The sequence below is a fragment of the Orycteropus afer genome, unplaced genomic scaffold (genome assembly GCF_000298275.1).
Source record: "Orycteropus afer afer isolate SDZICR_OR568_19922 unplaced genomic scaffold, OryAfe1.0 scaffold00162, whole genome shotgun sequence".
Lineage (NCBI taxonomy): Eukaryota > Metazoa > Chordata > Mammalia > Tubulidentata > Orycteropodidae > Orycteropus > Orycteropus afer.
Window position 1 is genome coordinate 1043455 of NW_006921749.1, and position 8253 is coordinate 1051707.

Below are 8253 nucleotides of genomic sequence, written 5' to 3' on the forward strand. Positions count from 1 at the left end.
GATGTGTACAACTGCCAAGTTGACAAGCTGTGGACTGTGATGGTTGGAGCTGTGTGCCAACTTGGCTGGACCACGATTCTGTGTGGTGTGAGCAATTGTGATGTGGGTTTTTCCTATGATGGGATCAGATGTATATGTTTTGTGAAGCCAATCCATTGAAAGGGAGTTTCTGTATGGGTGTGGCCTACTTCCAGTATATTTGTGAATAGACTCCCTTCTTCTGTGGATCAGGATTCTGTTGTGCTGCCTACAACTGTCCATGAGCAAACAATCCCATTCGGCCTGGACATTTGTTGGAGTCAATAGCCAGTATACTGCCTGCCAACCTTGAGCTTGTTAGCCTCTGCAGCTGCATGAGTCGGGAAAAGCCTCCAGCTTGACATTTGATCCAAGAACTTGGGACTTTCCAGCTTCTATAAGTGTGTGAGCCATTTTCCTAAGATAAATTTCTCTTTCTCTCTCTCTCTGTCTATAAGCTTTACTGATTTTACTTCTCTAGAGAACTCAGCCTAACACATAACTCTGGGTCTTTGCACATTTCATTATAGTAATTGGCTTTCTCTTCTTGACGTACTCTTTGAAATCTTCTGTTTAGCTCTTTTATCTTGCCATTTCTTCCATTTGCTTTAGCTATTCTGTGCTCAAGGGCAAGTGTCTGAGTCTATTCTGACATCCATTTTGGTCTTTTCTTCCTTTCTCATATTTTTAATAACCACTTGCTTTCTTCAAGGATGATGTTCCTGATGTCGTCTCACAATTCTGGTTTTTGGTTATTGGTGTTCAATGAATCAAATTTATTCTTTAGATGGTCTCTAAATTCAGGAGAGATATATTCCAGGTCATATTTTGGCTCTCATGAACTTGTTTTATTTGTCTTCAATTGAACTTGCATATGAGCAGTTGATGGTCTGTTCCACAATCAGCTCCTGGCCTTGTTTTGGCTGAAGATATTGAGCTTTTCCATCACCTCTTGCCACAGATATAGTCAATTTTATTCTTATGTATTCCATCTGGTCAAGTCCATGTGTATAGTTGCTGTTTGTGTTGTTGAAAAAGGGTATTTGCAATGACTAAGTTATTGGTCTTACAAAATTCTATCATGTGATCTCCAGCATCATTTCTGTCATGAAGCCAAATTTTCCAATTACTGGTGATTCTTCTTTATTTCCAGCTTTTACATTCCAGTCACTGGTGATAATTAACACATCTTGACTGCATGTTTGATCAATTTCAGACCACAGAGGTTGATGAAAATCTTCCATTTCTCATTTTTGGCTTTAGTGGTTGGTGCATAAATTTGAATAATAGTATTAATGGGTCTTCCTTGTAGGCATATGGATATTATCCTATCTGACAGTATTGTACTTCAGGAGAGATCTTGAAACATCCTTTGTGATGATGAATGTCATGCTATTCCTCTTCAAATTTTCATTCCTGGCATAGTAGATCATATGGTTTTGTGGTTCAAAATGGCCCAAACTGGGTCCATTTTAGCTTGCTAATGCCTAGGATATCAATTTTTATTCATCCCATTTCATTTTTGAGAACTTCCAATTTCTCTAGATTTATAGTTCATACATTCCATGTTCTGATTATTAATGGATGTTTGCAGCTGTTTCTCTTCAATTTGAGTCATGCCATATCAGCAAATGGAGGTCCTGACAGCCTTACTTTATCCATATCATTAAGATTGATTCTACTCTGATGAGGCAGTTCTTTCCCAGTTGTATTTTGAGTGCCTTCTGACCTAAGGGGCTAATGTGCCTGCACTGCATCAGACAATGTTTCTGGGCTATTCATAAAGTTGCACAGTAATGTATCAGACAGTGTTTCTCTGCTATTTATAAGGTTTTCCCTGGCCAATTCTTTGAGAAGTGGATGACCTCTTCCTTCTTCCTAGTCTGCCCCAGTCTGTAAGCTGTGCTGAAACCTGTGCACCATGTACAACCCAGATGGTGTTTGAAACACCCACGGCACAGCCTCAAGCCTCACAGCAACATGCAAGTATGTAAGTCAATTACACATGTGAAAAATGTTGAATTGGCAAATGTTGTGTTTTCTATATTTTTACAATATAAAGAAAAAAAAAATCAAAGCTTAGGGCTTACAGTCTTCCCATTTGTACTGAATACATTTTCATTTTTACAGCAGAAACAAGAGACTACTTATATTATACTATTTATGGTAGCCAATTATCTCTTTGTAAAAAGAGGTTTCATGTAGCTTATTTTAGGAAAAACAGTTAAAGGCTATTTTGGCTTTCAGTGTCCAGAGATTTTGCTCCTTCATTTTATATCATAGTTATATATTGTAATCAGAATGGGTTTTTTGTGCATGGTTTTATTCAGAGGAAGTTACTGTAATTCAGAGAGGATATTAATCCCTGCCAGTCACCAGTGTGAATATAGCTCAAGATTGGTCAGTGATTAACTTGTACTCTTTCCAGTGACATCTTGGAATAGAGCCTGGTGGGAGTAGGACTGGGAACATCTCAGGGGCAGTAGCTTTACTTAATGAACAGTAGGGGGGAAATTGGTATGTGAATATTTGTTATTACTTGACTTTGTAGTCAAAATTGCTTCTTGGGTTTTTTGTCTTAGCAATGAAAACATAGATGCCCCATATTTTGTTTGTGGCATCAGTTTGATTCCTGACATTCTCAAAAGTGTCATTCTAATAAGCTCCATCTTAGCGTTAGTCTGGGGTCCTTGGTTGATGCAAACAGTAGATGTGTCTGGCTGCTAACCAAAATATGGGAAGTTTGAGTCCAGCTAGAAGTACTTGAAAGAAAAGCCTGGTGATCTACTTCTGAAAATCAGTCGTTGAAAACCCTGTGAAGCAGTTCCACTCTAATCTACATGGGGTCACTATGATTTGGAATTGCCTCAATGGTAACTGGGTTTGTTTAAGTAGCAATTCTTTCTGAATTTGGTATCATCTGTCTTAGGAGAGGCTGCATTACAGGTGACACATACTAGTGATCAAGACATAAGGCTATGCTGAACTACCTTTGGGCAAAAGGGGTTTGGCTTTCTGAGTGTTAAAGTAATTGTTTACAGACTCCTGACTCAACTGTAATGTATGTGTAATAAGTCAAAATTTTAGCTGAAGAACTAAAGTATTCTTTTTACATTATTATACAAAATTCTTCTTCCTGACTAAAAAAATAGCACTATAAGTCAATATAAGTGTCTCATTGCTTGATTAATAGAAATAACAGTATTCAAAATTACTTATAAGCAATAATATATTACCATAAAACAATAATTGTTATTATAACTCTTTACAAGTGAAAATACCATGGTAGAGACAGTAAAATAAAAACTGATATAAAGTATCATGAGTAATTAAACACAACAAAAGGCCCCAATAGTATACAACAATATTTCTAAATGAATGACAGTGTCTATAAACAGAATCCTAAGCCTTCTAGGTTATTTTTAAACTCTTTATAGGATCTTAATGAAGACATTTTTCAACTGCTAAAGCCTAAATCTCTCAAGTACTTGTCCCTTTATTAATCATGTACTTAATCAGATGGGTATGCTTTCTATCTGGGGTACTATTGTAGCCAAAATACTTTAAAAATGTCAGCATGTATTTCTTATAGTCCATAGAAATTGCTCAATATCAGCATGGACATAGGTTAGGGTCTCCAACTGTGTAGATCAATTCACAAAAAATGAATAGCCTGAAAGACAAAATTCAATTCATGGAATAACCAATTTGCCAAAATTGATTGATTTACTAAAATGGCTTTAACGGTTGAATAAAAATGTTTGGTATTAGTTACTAATAATATCACATACAGAATTAACTTTGAGATGTCATTTTAGAAATAGGCAGAAATAAATTCTAAAAATGCTTAAAGTTTGAAGAAAATGTCATTGAAATGTAACCCAAACAATTCTGTCACTTGTTTTGGTTAGGGGCTGCTGAGTCTGTCAAGTCTGCTCCAACTTGTAGCAACCCTGTGTACAACAGAATGCAACATGGGCCAGTCCTGTGTCATCCTCACAGTCTTTGATATGCTATCACTTATAAAATGCTAAAAATTTGGTTCCAAGCAGGGAATGATTGTAGTCACATAGACTTAATGGCAATGTCCTGAAAAACTTAATGTGCACACCTCACAAAGCAGTGGAAGAACCAGGAGGATGCTCCAAATCAAAAAAAAACAAACCCACTGCCTTTAAGTCAATTCCAACTGATAGTGACACTTTAGGACAGAATAGAACTGCCCCATAGAGTTTCCAAGGCTATAAATCTTTATGGAAGCACACTGCCTCATCTTTCTCCCACAGAGAAGCTGGTAGGTTTGAACCGCAGACCTTTTGGTTAGCAGCCGAATGCTTTAACCACTGTAACACCAGAGCTCCTCCAGAGCATTCCCAGAAATACTATAATGGGCCAGGAGATTAGTAATAAATGGATAAAGTAATAATGAGGTAGAATGTGACAGGAGAAACCACAACACCTCAAAAGTTGGATACTAGTTATTAGAAAAGAATTGTAGGTTGACACGCTCCCTGAGAAATTGACAAAAATATTTTCAAACTACTACATGATTGAATAAATGTGAAATGGCATTAAAAGATATCCCTAGTATGGTAATTATATTTGTGTATCAACTTGGCTGGGCCTGGTTGAGTGTCTGGGCAGCTGGTGGTAGTTATTCCCCATGATGAGACTGGCAATCAACTCCATGGTGGGATCTACCACAAGCAGCTGAGTAGCTGCCTTTGGGATGTGGTCTGCTTCCTATATATAAGGCGAAGCCTTGGGAATGGTCTCTAGCCTATGGCATGCTTGGACCCTGCATGTAGCCGTGTTGTTGCTCAGCAGCTTGCTATGCTCTGCTGACCTTGGGACTTACAATGGACTTAAGTTAATGGCCTGCCGTGTGGTTTGGTAACATAGGGACTGTGCCTTTTTACTTGTCAAACTTGGGGCTTCTCAGCCTCAGTAACCAGCAGCTGTCTGAGTAAAGAAATGCCTCTAGCTCCAGTGGGCTGGGAGCAGGAGTCAGAGCTGGACCCCAGAGTTGAGGGGCTTTCACCCAGCCCCTAGAGCCTGGCACTTTGAACTTGGATTTAAAGGCTCCAAATTGTAAGAATAAACTCCTGTTTGTTAAGGCCATCCCATTTGTGTTATATTCTTGTCAGAGTGGCACAGAACACCTAGTATGGTATTTAAGGTTGTGGGTCAACTTGGCTGGCCTGTTGTTTTTGAGTGCTTTAGAAGCTGGATGTAGTTATTCCCCATGATGATTATAAATATCTCCATGGTGGAATCTGCTGTGAGATGTTAATCAGCAGAAGGGAACTTGCCTTCAGGGTATGGCCTGCTTCCAGTTTTTATGGAGAAGCTTTGAGAAAGGTCACTAGCTTTGGCACATCTGGATCCTGCATTTGTCCTAGTTCCTGGACTTGAACCAGTGTTCTGCTGTGTTGCCTACCAGTTTTAGGACTGTGACCTTTACCTGGTAACCTTAGGTTCATCAGCCTCAGTAGCCAGCAGCTGCCTGAGTTAGGAGACATTTCCAGCTCCAGTGGGCCTGGAACTGCAGGCAGAGCTGAAGCCCCTAGAGCCAGCACTCTGAATGTGGACTTCTAGCCTCCTAAATTGTAAGAGAATAAATTCCTGTTTGTTAAAACTGTTTACTTGTATGTGGTATTTCTGTTATATTTGCAGTAGAGAACCAAGACTTCTCATTGCTTTATTGATTTGCCCAAAACCTTGAGTTTTGCTCTGTGCTGCAAACTATACAGTTTTTTTTTTCCTGCAAATTATGGTTGAGTTAGTAACTCAACCCCAAGAACACCTCACCCCCTGGCATCCTGTGTTGTAAGCTGAAACATGGATACTTCTCCTTCAGTGATGGCTGTCATAGAACCTCAGTTTCCCATTTCTGATTTGTCCCATACATATTTCAAGCTTCTTGGAGCTATCAATAAATTCCTGTATGCTTGGATGACTTGATGACAGCAAGTTCTAGGATCTCCAATGCCAATTTTGAATTATCATTAGTATTTATTATTGTTATATTGTTAAATGTTCCAATCTAGGCTTAGTTTGAGGGCATTGGTAGTTCAGTTGTAGAATTCTTGCTTCCCATGCAGAAGACTCAGGCTTGTTTCCCGGCCCATGTACCTCATATGCAGCCACCACCCATCTGTCAGTGGAAGCTTATGGGTTGCTGTGATGTTGAACACACTTCAGCAGAGCTTCACGAATAATTTGGACCAGGAAGAAAGGCCTGGTGATCTAATTCTGAAAATCAGCCAGTGAAAACACTAAGTAAAACAATTGTCTGATCCATAACTGATCATAAGAATGGTGCAGGCCAGGCAGTGTTTTTTTCCCTTGTGCATGTCATCACTATGAGTTGGGGGTTAACTTCACGACAGCTAGAAAAACTACAACAAGGCTATTAGAACCATAATGGTAAAATTGTCCTGCTTCCAAATGTGGTTAGTCTTCTTATTTTTTATATCCACAGACGTCAAAACATATAAAATTAAAGCCGATACTTAGCACAGGGTCTAGCATACACCAGGCATTCAATAAACATTTATTGAATTATATATTGAAATAAATGTTGCTTGGGTGCTATTGATAGCTCTCACTTACCTTGAAGTCTCTTTTCTCCTTATTGGGACTTTCTCTTAGGAGTCCCCAACATCTTTAGAACTATTAACATGGTTTCCATTGTGCCTCAGTCATCAAACATATCTGAACTCAAAACTGTAGAGAATATTCTGCTTTCTTTTTTTAAGGTGCTCCTCAGCCCTTGAATAAATCAGAGGTTTAAAAAGCTGGATATGCCTATTTCCTCTGTCATCAATATTCAATTTCTAGTTTCAACCCAACCAAGAAACTTTTTTATACATGGATAACTGGGGAGATGATAAATTCAGTTACTATATAAAAACTCACTCCTTGGAAAGAAGATTGGGCAACATACTTCTGTAGTGATATCACCTTAGAAATCCAAGAAGGGGTTGCTATGAGTCGGTCCAACTCGACAGCACATAACAACACAACAACATATGAAGATTCATTTGCCATTAAGTTGATTCAGACTCTTGGTGACCTCATGTGTTGTAGAGCAGAACCAACCTCCATATGGTTTTCTGGGCTGTAAACTTACAGAAGCAGAGGACCAGACTTTTCTTTTGTAGCTCTGCTGGGTGGATTCAACCTTTCAGTTAGCAGTCAAGGGCAAACCATTTGCACCACCAGGGGGCCTACTTACTATGTAGCTGTTAAGAAGTATATATCTGGTGGCATAGTGCCTAAGGCATTTGACTGCTAACCAGAAGGTTGCCCAATGCAGTACGTCATCTGTTGTCTTGATTGCTGCTTCCATTGGTATTGATTGTAGAACTGCAGTGTAGTAAATTACCTGGTACAGCTTTTCTAGCCATAAGTCTTTGTAAACTCCACGGTGGAATTTACTGTAAGAAACTGAGTAGCTTCTGATTGTTAAAATCACCCACCTGGGGTATTTCTTTTGGGAGCAGCACAAAGTAATGTTTTGGGAAGTTCGCTCTTTCTCACATGCTTAGAATTCTGATGTTGATTGGCTAGTTTGGCCACTCTGCCAGCCTCAAAAGGAGGGCTCCTAGAGGCAGAAGTCTCTCTCTGACTGCTGGTTGAGAAGGACATGCTGTTGAAAGAGACACGCGCTCCTGAGAGACACACTGTGCTGGGAAAAAGATGCAAGAGACACATTGCTGAGTAAGACACTGAGGGACATGCACTGCTGGAAGAGAGACTGTGAGAGACTGTTGTTTGAGAGACGGCAGGCTGAGAGTGACTGAGTGTTTTTCCTGAACTTGAATTGTCACTTGGTGCTTCCCTAATAAACCCCATAATCTGTGAGTTCTGTGTGCCCACTGCAGTGAATTATCGAACCCAGCAGGAAGGTGATGGGTGCTGCGGGAGGAACTGTTGGTGTCAGGGTTGGTGAAAGGGCTGGAGGGAGGTAGCATGTCTGGCCTCACAGTAATGGGCTTTGGGCTACTGATAGTGATTCTGTTTTCCTCTTGTGTGCTTAGAGGAGGTCAGAAGATGTGGCCTCCTTGCCCTTTTAGCAAGAACCAAGTAATATGAAATCCTTGACAACTTCAATCTTTTCTCCATCCACCGTGAAGCTGTTTATTGGACCAGTTGTGAGGAAGGCTGGCAGTTCAAATCCATCAGCCACTCCTTGGAAGGAAGGTTGGGCAATCTACCTCCATAGTGATA